The sequence below is a fragment of the Protopterus annectens genome, chromosome 2.part1 (genome assembly GCF_019279795.1).
Source record: "Protopterus annectens isolate FY-2018-M chromosome 2.part1, PAN1.0, whole genome shotgun sequence".
In the NCBI taxonomy this organism is placed as follows: domain Eukaryota; kingdom Metazoa; phylum Chordata; order Ceratodontiformes; family Protopteridae; genus Protopterus; species Protopterus annectens.
In genome coordinates this window covers 1,909,145,654-1,909,160,004 of record NC_056729.1, presented here as the reverse complement: position 1 = coordinate 1,909,160,004, position 14,351 = coordinate 1,909,145,654, and positions in this window count along the sequence as shown.

Genomic DNA, 14,351 nt, shown 5'->3' with positions numbered 1-14,351 from the left:
CTGATGTTACCAGTGAGGGATACACTTCTGGTCTGGAGCATAGAGCCCCCATGTTGGTGATGATCAGGTCCAGTATGTTTTCCCCTCTAGTGGTAACAAGTTGTTCCATAGCATTTGAGTTTATAAATTCTAGGAACCTTTGGGCTAGGGTGTTGGAGCTAGAGTAATGCTCCCAGTCTATGTTTGGGTAGTTGAAGTCGCCCAATATAATGGTGTTTGGAGAGACCTTCATATTTTCCAGTGTTCTCAGGAAGTCCGAGTGGGGTTCCTGGGTTTGGGAGGGTTCTATTGGAATACACCCATGGAATGGAGTCTACACAGAAACAATATTAGGGGCTGCTGCTGCTTTAGTTAATGTGTATGTGCAACAGGCTGAAATCTATGTTGCTGCTAACATACTAAGGCTAAGAAGGAGAAGAGATTTCAGACCTCAGGTAACTTATCACAATTTACATGATGTGGAAATTGTAGACAGCTACAGGGTGGATACAGACACAATACAGGAACTCTGTAAACTATGTTGTCCTCAACTCAGAGCCTGAAGATGAAGGTATGTGCAGCACTTACCTTTCAGAGACCAACAGGCGACATGTTGGGGTTGTCACAGGCATTAGCATCCAGGATCCTCCATCAGTTCTTGAATGCTATGCTCCAACATGCTAGCGACTACATATATTTGCCTCATATTCCTGAGAATAGGGTCAGTAATATACAGGAGTTCTACCCTGTAGCACACTACCCTGAAGTACTGGGTGCCGTAGATTGCACAGATGTAAACATTAAGGCACCACTGGGTAACAGTGAAGGCTTTATATTAATAGAAATGGCTTCCACTGTATTAACTGCCAAGTCATGTGTAATGCTAAGTGAATCATCTTGAATGTGTGTCCAGGCAACCCAGGCAGTTACCACAACTCGTATATCAGGCACACCTCCCAACTGTATCAGATGTTCACTGGGGAGCATATCTCACAGGGTCATTTACTGGGGGATTCAGTTTATACACCAGAACCGTGGCTGATGGCACCAATCAGAAATACACACACCTGCTGAAGAACACCACACAACTGCTGAAGAATGCCATAATGAGGCACTTGATCAAGCCAGAAATATTATAGAATGTGTGTTTGGGCTGCTGAAACTCCAGTGCCAGTGCATAGATACATCTGGGGGAGCTTTTGCGGTATGATACATGGAGATGTGCTCACATATTGACAGTATGTTCCATGCTGCACAACATCATCTTGACAAAACAGCTTCAACAGGATCAACATGGAGAGGGGAGAGGGTACACATCTCATCAGAAATGCAAAGGTCACCACACCAACATGCAGGTGAGGAGTCAGAGGGGGGAAGCAGCAGCTGCTGTGGGTGCAGGCAGTTGCAGATGTGCTCAATATGTCATGAGACAGCACATAGCACATTCACTCACTACCTAATGGCCTACAACCTTCCTCCTATGCTTGTACATGTTGTAAAATTGATGCTAGGCAACTCTCACAACCTTTACCTACTCATGTATTGGCTGTGTACTGCTTGCATCAGACAGAGTCAGTCCTGAACTATAACTGTTGCAACTGCTGTATTTACAAGGTAAGTGCTGAATCTGGAGTGCATTGTGTAATAATAAAAAGTAGAGTAGCAATACCAACATGTTCTTGTGTGTGCTATAAAAGAAATGCAGCTTTGTCCCCCCCGCAAAAAAAGAACAGGCAAATGACACTTTTTGCTAACAAGCCATCTTTGAAATGCTGAAAGTGCTATCAAAGGAACTGTCCCTGAAACATGTCTACAGATTTATAGGATCATAAAATCATAGAAAGTTACTAGGCTAGTGGCCCTGAGGCCTTTAAAAGCCTAGCCAAGAATTTGGCCCATGTTCCAACAAGTCAGGATCCAATGCCTCTGTCCAGCAGGGACGCAGGTGGAATCTCAGGGTTGTATTTTCTGTTTCCTATTCAGTTATCCAGGTTGTGCTTAAAAAGCATTAATGAGGTACTCTGCTTGACATGGAGCATTCTATTCCACAGAAGTGGGAGTCTCTGGGACAAACATCTGTCCAGCCAACAAGTCCTATTGATGTCACAGACCAGGTTGAGGTCACCAGTGTGGGTTACTCGAGTGGAGCTTGACTTGCGGACATGTAGCAGTCCCATGAAGGTGGGGTCTGAGTTTGCTGTTATGCCAGACAGAGGTCACCTCTGAGGAGTCTGTAGGAAACTGAGTAGAGGGACAGGGACTTTAGCCTATCTGTGTAAGGTAGATGTCTGAGGCCCTGGATTCTCATGGTGAGGGACCACTGTGGTCTCTCCAACTGCTGCATGTGCTTTGTGAGGTACATGCCGAAAGGGGCATTGTACACAATAATAGTTCTTATAAGGGAAGAATACAGGGACATTATAACCACCTTGTCCCTGGAAGAGATACCCTTACTAATGAGGTGGGCCATGTAGAAAGCTTTCCATACACCGGAGGTAATATGGTGGTCAAAAGTCAGTTTGCTATCAATATGTTTGCCCAAGTCTTTCATGACTGATTGCATGCTTAGGACCTTGTTATTAAGGTTATAATTTGTGGGGATATCACTCTCCCCAAAATGGATGATGATGAATTTTTTAGCATTCAGTTTGAGGCCATGTTTCTGGCACCACTAATATGTTTGGGTGCAACTGTCTTACAGGATATCCACATCACTAGGGGAACTGATGACAGCACCCAGCTTGCAGTCATCTGCAAATTTTGTCAGCCATAGTCCACTGGTTTTGGTCTGCACCTCAGAAATGTATATCTCAAACAACAAAGGCCCTACGACTGATTCCCTGGGTACACCACTCATTATGGGTCAACTGCTTGAGGTGGCTTCCCCTATTTTGACTAGGTGGGTTCTATCAGTCAGCCAGTTTGCTACACATCTGGTAACATAGGGATTGATGGCTAGTTGAGAGTGTTTATCTATTATATCCAAATGGGGAATAATATCAAAGGCTTTAGCCAGGTCAAGGTAGGTTTGAAGCTTGCCAATGTCCTTGTTAATGAGGTCCGTGATAATCTACTCCATGGCCTTGCAGATCAGGCTAGTTAGGCTGATGGGTCTACAAATTCCTGGATCAGTGTACACTCCACCTTTGTGGAAAGGGATTAATGTGGCTGTCCTCCACTCAGCTGGGATGAAGCCGGTACTCAGGTTTTGGTTGAATAGGGTGCCTAATGGTGCTGTAAGTTCCTGTCTGAGTTCATGTAGGATGCAGCCTGGGATGTTATCTGGTCCCATGGAAGCTGTATTGTTTGCCTTTGAGTGGACAGTGAAGACTTGTTCCCTAGAGATAAGAGGAGGGGGACAGGTGCTAGGGATGTCCTGTTTTACTGATGGGGGAAAGAGGGTTAAAGTTTTCACTGATCCTGTCTGCCAGCAGGTTGTTTATATCTACAGCATTTGTGTATGTGGTGTCCTTGACCACCAGTTCCGAGCAAATCTGGGTGCTTCCCTTGAGATTGTGGGCATATGCAAAGAAAGCTTTGTGGTTGTCTTTAGTAGATGTGGCCAGTTTGGACTCGAAGTTTGCTTTGGAGGATTTTACCAGTGCTCTTATTTGCTTGTTCAGACTAAGGAGAGATGGCTTCCAATTAGGAACCTGCTTCTTCTTGGTCTTGGACAGCAGTTTTTTTCCCTTTTATTATAGAGTTTATTTTTTGCAGATGTCCAACATACAGGTTTACTCTTCTTTGAGGAGGGGGATTTTGTCCTGTCAGGTATTCCTGATTCCATGCAGCTATATAAGTGCTTGCATAGTACTTGGGTGTAGGTTTGGATACATGTGCCAATTCCTATGGAGAAGGAAGAAGCTGTGAAGCTGTTTATACCTTCCCTCAGGAGGTTGTAATTACCTTTCCAGAAGTCTTTTTGTTTGACCCTATCTAGGGGGTGGTTAGGGGAAATGATGACTTCAAAAGTGATCACTATGTAGTTGGATCTTACAAGGACATTCCAAGTTAAGTTATTGCCAGTCATGTATACCTGTGAAATGCACTGACAAATACACCCATGCTATCAGTACAGTTCTAACTAATGCATACCAATAAAACTCTCTCTCTCTCTCTCTCTATATATATATATATATATAAAAACAACTAATAAATAGATTTTTCTTAATTACATTTCAGCAGATGCAGTATATAGCTGACAAAATGCAAGCATACCATCTCAAGTTCAATAATCTTCTGTGCAGATATAACCCAAAGTAATAGCCCCTTTTCTGTGTTCTCCACATAAACAGTTCTCCTCACATACAGTTTTCCTAGATACATGGTTTCCTTTTTATGCTGTACATTCAGGGCTGTCAGCATGGTGAAGATGCAAATTAGGTGTGAACTCATTTAATTGCTGAATCCCAAATACGTGGTTCCATGTATCAAATGTAAAACTAGTGCAGGCACTCCCTCAGTCTTTAGTTTTAATGGATTGCAACTGTGAATGATTACTGGTAGGGAGAAGGAAAACATAATAGAAATGCAGACCGCCCTACATCCAGTGGGTGTGTCAGGTTAGACTTACATAGTGTTAGATATAAGTTTGTCAAGGTTGGAAATGTAAGTAAGCAGCACATAATGCACAGGTTCTGTTCATTAACATCTAATCTCCCCTTCATTTGTTGGCAACTGTATATTATATTATTGCCAATTAATATCCTCACACATTTTAAGGATATTGATATAGAATTTCTTACAGACTGCAACTCTCAGATTACTGGTCAGATAAGAGAAGAATGACCAACAAACACAGAGAGGTAAGACAGAACTGCATATTTGCAAGCAATGCTCATAACTGATTATGTGATCACTCAGTGCACTACATCCAAAATTAATAAATGTACAAATAACTGTTATATGCTATCATATTATGATATTGCCCTTGGCTTATACAGAATGACTTCAATTCTTTGCTGCAAAAGTATTTGTGTGGCAAAGAGGGATAGGGCACCCTTACTGTGTTCTGAAGGTTCATTGGAGTGAGAGTTAAAATTCAGATATATATGTAGAAATGGTTAATGTGTATTAAGATTTTGTAGAGTGAATGTCATAGATTGCTTTTCATCATTTCAACTACTGTTTCCTTTATTTGGGGGAGGCAGTGTTTGCTCGATGTACAGCTTAGCACAAACATGGGAAATGGAGTCAATGAATGTCAGGGTTGGCTGTCTTATCAGATTTGCATGAAGAACAGCAGTGCACACACTGGACAAGTGGCCCACCCATAAAGCAGACAGAATACCTGCAGACAGGACTCAGACAGCCAATAATTGAAACCAGATACATTCAATTAATTCTGCTGGGCAATGCACAAACACACTAAGCAGCACTGAGTGGCAGTTAACACAGATACCTTACAAATGATTATAAAATTAGGAAATGTCATGTAACTAGTCTCTGGCAGCAGGTATAAGTGTAGAGCTGGAGTAGAGATGGTCCTGGGTTCTAGTATAGGGTGTCAGAAAACAGGAAGGCAGGATCAAGTAAACACTGGTTAAGAGCAAAAACAGCAAAATTCAAAAGGAAAAATGCCAAACTAGTGAAGTCAGGAAGCAAGTTTAATATCCAACAGAATCACAAAGAGCTGAGTGTTTAATTGTTTTTATTCATTGCACTGAAGAAGGGTTGTTCTAACCTGAAAGCTTTGCATGCTTTTACCTTTCTGATTCTGTTGGATATTAAATTTGCTTCCTGACTTCACTGGTTTGGCTTTTTTCCTTCTAGTATAGGGTGTGCAATCTATTTTTACTGTTGTGGTAGTGCAGTTTATAGCAATCAACTGAAAAATAGACAAGTATAATTTCAACAATCTTGTGGCAACAAGTGTAAGTGTAGGACTGCCTTACAAATGGTACTGGGTTCTTACAGGATATTCCATGCACTTTTACTGTTGTTCCACTTCCCATTATATTCACTCTCAAGTATAACACTTTAGATAGTGGAGCTGATATGAATCATATGTATGAGGGATAAGATACCATTATTGTGTTTTCAGATCTATGACTGAGGGTATACTGTCTACTATATTTCTGTAAGTATAATTCTGCACTCTGGACTTGCATGACATTCACAATTACATGACACATACACAACACAATCTATTTCCAATAACCTTGTCAGCTCACACACATACATGTGTAACAGCTCAAACTTTCACCTGCATTTATGTATGATTCCTGACTGTGTCTCAGACGTTCCTCTGTGGCAAAGATGAAAAATTAATGCTGTGGAAGAAAATGTTTTTTCTTAATGTCTAGTTTTGAATCCCACAGTGTAAATCAGTTTTACTCAGTGTATAAAGGTAAAAACAAATGTGTCAGGTCATTACATGTATGCCCCCAGTGCATGTCTGCAAACTTAACTCACCTACAGTTACCTTCCAAGTTCCAATATATATCTCCAGGCTACATCAGTAGACACCCCTAAAACTAAGGCCACATGTCAGATTAATCTTCCGATTTTTAATTAATTCCTCCCTACTTGGCACTGCTGCTAACACTGTGCAAATAAGTTTGGCATTGTTTCTTGGGTTTGGACACTACCAGTAAACATAATAACTGGAAATGGCAGGAATTCATCAGTTTCCATTGGTCTAGTTTGGCTGGTAGATATGTCTGGCATTAGAGGGGATGGTGCTCAGTTTAGGGCACAGAGGTGGAGTGCCCAGGCATCCAGGATATTTATTGACCTCCTGGTAAAGCATCACAGCCAAAGGTTTCTGCAGGGGGACAATTCTTGCTCCCAGTACAAGTCTGAGATTGGGAATAGTTTGGCCTAGGCTGTATCCAGTGCCACTGATATCCCATGCACTGGAGAGCTATGTAAGCATCGTTTTAATGACCTACAGAGACGTAAAATTGATACTCTCAATAATTAGTTGCATGAGTTTGAAACTGCAGACATCCCACAGCTGTGCACATATCTCAGTAAGATAATATTTTTAAGACTTAGAAAGCTAAATATAGGGAAGACTGGTATGTATAATGCTCTTCTGTTTTTTTTCTGTTCGTTCCCCAGCTTCCACCGAGCATGCGTTCAATAGGCAGGCTCATGCTGCTTGACTTGAGAGACTGAGGGAAACAAGGGGTATGTATGCAGCAGAAGCAAAGTATGATTGTAGCTTAAAAAGTTAAAGATAGCTTTTTGGAGATGCCAGGATTGGTGTGAGGGGTCATGCACCGCAACATTGATGTACACCTATCCAGATGGAGAGCCTGCTCTCGCTCATGGTCCAAAGGAGGAGAAGACATCAAGCACACCACCTGCCAGTGGAGTGAGAGGACAGTAATGACAGTCCAGTGGATGAGGACTCGATTTTCATTGTCTCCAAGCTTGTTTGGCATGAGCCTGTGTTGTCCCCTCCCTCACCTCTTTTGTGTCCCTCAACATCTCTGTCCCTTGTTGTGTTTGTCATGTTCATTTGCATTTGCTGCCTCACCTACCCAGCTTACCTGACCCAGACATATTTACATCCCTTACCCAGCAGTCCTCTCTTAATGAATTTAAAAAAAATGGGTACCTGTCCCACACATGCAAAAAACATTGTCCCATATATAGCTCTCCATTTAACAAGTTTACTTGATATTCTTGATTTGGTCCAATTGGCTATACAGCATGATTACATTGTTGTCACCCCTTCTCTCGGGAAGAGACAGTCCAAATGCAGCTAATATTCTGCACATATGATCAGTTTTTGCTGTTGAAGAAATGGATAACTATGGTTCTTTCCTACCTCCCTCTTGCACATTCCTGTATTGCTTTCCCTTTGTTCTTCCCCCTGCTTGCTCCCTATTTCACCACTTTTCTATCTACCCCATTTTAACACCTTTAATCTGGTCAAAAAATGGAATCACACACACAACAAACATAAGTAGCAGAAAAAGCAGTGGTTCTCTTCCCTTTTTGGCCTTTGTGTTCATGCTGAGTTTGGCATCACTCATTAATGAGAAGCAATAGTGAGAGGCAGTAGAATGCTGTGCTTATCTCCGCTTAAACCCGTGTGCTATACCAACACACAGCAACACATGCACTAAAAAGAATGAATGTCATTTTATTATATTGTTTGTTTATTTAAAAATATTATATACACATGGATTCGAATCCAGTATCATCTGGGCTCAAAAAGAAACATGTCAATTAATTTACACCTGCTGCCACAGAGTCAGTTAAGCAGCAGTTGTGTTTCATTGACTCAATACTAACTCTTAGACTTTAGCGATGTAGCTCACATTTGTGCACTACTTAACAACGTGCTACTGGACCTCTATCAATGTGGCTCACATTTGCACACTGCTTAACAAGTGCTAATGGACCTCTACCAATGTGGCTCACATTTGTGCAGTGCTAAACTACGTGCAAATGGAGAAAAATGAATGGAAATGTGTATCATGCATGAGCAAGCAGTTTTCTAACCGCCGAGCAAACCCGATGCTCACTGCACTATGGACAACTAAATCTTATTATGTTTTAGTGCTGCTTACTGTCCATTTCCTGTTTATGACATAACATTACATGTGGAAACATAGCAAAGTGAAGACCATAACAATATGTCACATATTTACAATACAGCCATGTGTTGTCTCCACCCAAGCACTGCATCTCTGGTGTCTAGGGTTGCCATCTTCTTTGTGGCTAAAACTGGACTAAGGTCACACCCCTTGCATCACCCATAACTCCACCCATTTCCACCCCCTCACCCATCTATGCTCTGCCCCATTTTGTGACATCACTGTGGCATCAGTTGATGAGAACACCCTCTTTTTCTGTCCCGGATGCAATTGTAGAACACACTCAATAAAAAGTAGTCAATATACACCACATGCATGCACAAAAATGCGAAACACACGTATAAGATAAACACATATACATTACAAAAAACAGTAGTAACACCGCTACTTTCTTTACCCACACTTTCAAAACGTTTTTCCAAGCACTTTCCTTACAAGCTACATTACTCTGTAAAACACTTGTATGTCATATAAACAAACCATTCTTACAATTTAGCTGATTAAGATTTCATTACATCCATACCAATGCAATGCATACAGTACTAGCGACTATTACAGCCATACTCATTTGGCATATCCCCATCTTCTTTATCTACTGGTTTAATATTTTCCAAAATTTTTACTTTTTTTGCCTGGTCGCCTTTAGAATCCCCAGAAGCATGCTTTCTTTTAGCTGCTGCCACCCATGTCTGCGGAACTAAAAACAATAATGCCATCTTTCTCTTAGCCCAACTAAAACCAACCTAACAAAAGCGTGCACACCGAAATGCAATTTCTCCCAAAGTTTATCAAGTTATAACATTAAACAGACAACTGCAAAGATAGTAAAGAAACATGTGAGCTACCCTACCAACCTCACGGTTTCTTCCAGAAAAGATTTAGGTTACAAAAAATAATAAAGAACATGCTCAAATGCTTTGATGAAATGGGTTTTTAGTATCCACACTTGTAGCACCAGAAGACAGCAAATATGTACAATATCCATAATATCCTGCACCAACCGACTTATACACAAAAGTCTGCAGCAATAAATAAACCCAGCCAAATAGATGCCCAGACTACGAGATGAAATCTCTTCAATCGAATGCAAAAGACAAATAATAACAAGCTAAATGAAAAACATTTAAGGTCAATAATACATCCCATGAGTCCCATGGCATTAATTTCACTTTATGAGCCAATAGGCCTAAAAAGTCCCTATCAGAAAGAGAAAAGCAATAACTTATAACCTTCCGCCCTGCGGGAGGAATACCTCTTAGTTAGATCCTTTGGAAAATAGCACATTTAAGTATTTTAAATATACCTTATTTATATCCAAATTGCCTTCTATGAAAAAATTATTTTAGTCCACAAGCTATAACATAGCCAAGGCACATACTGCGTCACAAAAATATACCACCGTCATCAGCAAGCGACAAGCAATTTTGCTTTGCGAAGCTTCCTCCCATTTCTTAAACTAGAAAATACACCTCTCCCTTCTAATTTGTGTTTATTCTAAAATATATATAAACAAACACATAACATTATCACACCAAACAGCATCACTTGAAGAAGAAGCCTATACTACGTCAAGAAATAAACCGATTAACTCAACCCAAAACAGTGAGTATTAGCATACTGGCCAATTATAGTCGACCTTCATGGGAGTGACAATCAAATTGGCAAGTAAAAGTGGGACATTTTCACCTCCCTAAGTAAGGCTTTCTTGAAAAGTATGAAAGGGAATGCTTCTCCACTATCCCTGATTTTAAGTCGGACTTCAGCTTTATCCCTCTTAATCCCTGCAAAATCTGGTAACATTTGGAGAAAATGTGGTGAATTACAGCTATTAAATAATGACACAAATGGTGCAAAACCCGGACTTCATGTGTCTGGTTTTGAATGAAACTGCTAACCGGACAATTTGTCAGAAAACCGGACAGTCCGGTCAAAAATCAGGCAGCTGGTAAATGGTGTCTCAGTACTATTTTCAAACATCTTCATCTGAAAGATTTCAAGCCTGCATATGGTATAGCACTGCTGGTGATTCCCTGCTGTGTGAGAAAGTAAACTTGTAGTTTTATTTCTTTGACTGATAGAGCTGCTTTCTGTCTTACCTACTCCATTTTGTTTTATGTTTTAAGAAGTCTTGTCCTGGTGGTCTTATTGTGTGTGAGAGACAAACACTTGAATTAGCTAGGCTCATATTTAACATGTCTTTCCATTGGTTAATTTAAATTGTCTCCCTAGTGATGCTTAAATAGAAAGTGAAATTCTGGGCCTTTGTCTTTGAAGGATTTTAAGCCAACATGAGGTATAGCACTTCTGGTGATTCCCTACGGGGTGAGAAAGTAAAGCTATATTTTTTGTCATTGGCTAATTGAGCTGCTTTCTGTATTACCTGCTCCATTTTGTTTTCTGTCTTAAGAAATATTTGCCTGGTGGTTTTGTTCTGTGTGGGAGACAGAGTCTTAAATTATCTAGTTTCATATTTCACATGTTTTTTCATTGGTTAATTTGAATTGTCTCCTGAGTGATCCTTAAATATAAAGCAAAATTATGGGCCTTTGTCTTTGACTGGAGGATTTCAAGCCTTCATAAGGTATAGCACTGCTGGTGATTCCCTGCTGGGCTGGGTTTCCCACCTACCCTCCTGTTTGCTGGTCTTCTTTTTAAACCTGGTGAATTAATTTCCCACCACTGTTGTAAATTGAGCTTAATAAGCTCCTCCCTTTCTGCACTGCGGTTAATATCTTGATTTTTTTCTATTTGAATTATGTATTTGCCTTTCTTTCTGCTTATATCAAAAAGTGCATTTTGCCTCTTCTTGTCTGTTGCACTGATTTACTTCATCTGAATTCATTATCTAGCTAGCTGTTGGATAAAGTAATGTATTTTTACACTGTAGCAAGCACTTGTTTTCTCATCAAGGTCAGTGGATTTTCCTTCTAGTGCACTGAGAGGTAGCCTTGTCTGTCTAGGCTGAGGAAACACCTGAGATTTCTGCATGTAGTTTTATTGGCTGGAGAGCTTATTAATCAGCTTATCTTCTTTTTAGTGTCTTTATAAATTCTGTACAATTGAGTGGCTTTTGACACATGTATACAAAGTGAAGTACTTTTATTGAATAATCACACTTTTACGAGCTGTTTAAGTTACACTGCTGTATCCATATCTTTAAGCTTGTTTGTGGTAGCACTTCATTCTGGACATACTCTTAATGTTCTTTTACATTAGGAGGACTAGGTTATTAATCTAGTGGCTGTAGATGTTTACTTGGTCTTTCTGAGATGGGAAACCCACAAAAGAGCTCTAAGTATTTTTCTTTGTACTTTTCTTATATACTGTGACAGTACTTCAGCAGTTTAAAACACTGTACTGTTTACTGTTGCTTTCCACTGCATTTTACTGCTACATTTGGTGCACTTTGACTGTTTTTCACACCAGCTGCTGCTTTTACTTAATTGAAGAAAAGATCTGTTCCTGCTGTTTTATTCTGTTACTATTATTAATTCAAGAAAAACTGTACTGCTTTTTACACTGTTACTTATTTAATTAAAAATATCCTGCTTTTTTCTGTTGTTCCATTGCACTTCTTTTGGTCATGGTATAGACTGGATTCAGACAGCTGAATTCAGTTCTGTTTGTAGACTGAGCACTAAAATTCAGGACATCTTCTTTGGAGAGGTCCCCCTGTACCCTTGTGGCAGCAGCATACAGTGGGACTATCTAATTGAAGGTTATGGGTTCAGGACTCAGTTTGAGCTATTTCATTGGTGCAGGGCTCAGTTTCAGCTTTTTCACTGGTTTCTTTGTATTAGCTGCTTTAATCTTGTTTGCCCATAGCACACCGCTGCTCAGAGGAGATGATCCTTGGCACTTATAGAAGCATCAGTGGAGGTATTTCCTTAGAAGTGGCTGCTATCCAGCACAGCAATTATTGAATAGCTCTCAGATGTTCAGTGAAAAACCCAACAGAGATTTTACCTCATACCTATCAACAACAGACCCTATAGAGCCCCTCTTTTATAGACCTCCTACTGTACACCCCATAGGCTAGTCATCCTAAAATAGCTCCCTGCCTGATACCCCCATATTTTTGCCTTATCTTCTGAGATACCAGGTTCAAATCTTGCATTATGGACTGACAGTTTCCTTCTCTTTCTCCTGCTAGCCTTTTAGACATGAGTTTTTGAGGCAGTGTTGCAACTGCCTAATGTACACTGACAACACAACACTTTACTCCTAAATCACTCAAGTACATTTTGCAAGAGATGCTCTTACACTAAGAATCTGGAATCACTGCTCTCTTGCACTCAGAATAGCAACACTAAACAGGTTGTCACTCACATACCATGACTCCAATTTGTATATGCACCCACACATAAACCTTCATATGCAGAGGTACTCTCCAGAAACCTACCTAAACACCAGAAACCTCAAAAACACAAACATGCTACCCAATGCACTTAAAAACACCAGCACTTGTGTCTCAACAAATAAGCCCTTAAGGCAATTCACAACTATTCCAAGTGTTTTAGTTATAGGTGACTCTACAGTGAGACATACAGACTCCACACTCACCTGGTTGAACAAGGAGAAGGTTACAGTCAGCTGCCTTTGTGGTGCAAGGATTCACCAGATCACACATGCACTCAAGTCTCTCAATAACAAGCACTGTTATGAAACCATCATAGCTCATGTTGGTGTGCATGTCTTGAGACTTACCTCTCTGGACTTTATGAAGAGAGACATGGTTGATCTCTCTGAATATGTGTCCCAAGCGGGTATGTCCCTAGCTTTGAGCAGTATTTTACCCTCACCTAGGATGATACCATAATATAAACAGAAAATGATTGACTTCAATAATTGCCTTAGTGTCTGTTATTCTAAGGGGATCTAGTTCCTTTCAGCCAGGGATCAAATGGTGGATAGACCATGCTACTTTTCCAGAGTTGGTCTTCACCTGGTACCTCTACTCATTTGGTTGCTGGCCAAAACACTTTCTCCCCCATAATGCCTTTTTAGGCAAGGTCATAACAACAAAATTCCCGACATAAAATATCGAACACAAAGAAACTAAGGGTCATGCTGCTAATCACTAGGAATTTAAATCAGAAACTGCACTCCCTGGAAGTACTCCTTTCCATGGAAGATGGTGATGTCTGTGCAGTCACAGAGACCTGGCTCAAGGCTGCAGAAAATTCCCAGGCCTTGAAGGGCTACAATGCCTTCCACACTTTCAAACCACAAATTGAAGGTATGAGAACCAAATGAGGTGGAATATCTATCTTCATTATAGACAATTACATCTCTAGACCTGTTAGACAAGGAAACTCTATGGAGCTACTTCAAGTCCAGATTACCATGGTTAAGACCCCCCCTTCTGGACATCGTCAGTTATAGGTCCCCTTCAATAAACCAAGATGCCTACACAGCTGATTTAAATCTATTTGGGACAACTAAGGTTCAATTTAACACCCTAGTCATGGGTAACTTCAACTATCCTTCCATTAATTGGGAAACTTATATAAGCCCAAACTCACTAGCACAAAAGTTCCTGGACTTTGTAAATCAAATGCCTGGAACAAATAGTGCACCGACCCACAGAAGGCTCCGATGTTCTATACTTGGTCCTCAACAATATGCGTGACTGATGCAATGCCTCAAGTTTAGGGCCTGCACTGTTTAAATCTGACCACAAATCAGTCTTGTTTGAAGTAGCAATAACACCAGAACTACAGAAAGGAGAAGCCAGGCTAAAAACTTCATCAAAGCTAACTATACCCTGCTAAGAGAAGGTACAATTGACTTCAAGCTCCAGTTTCCACAAATGGC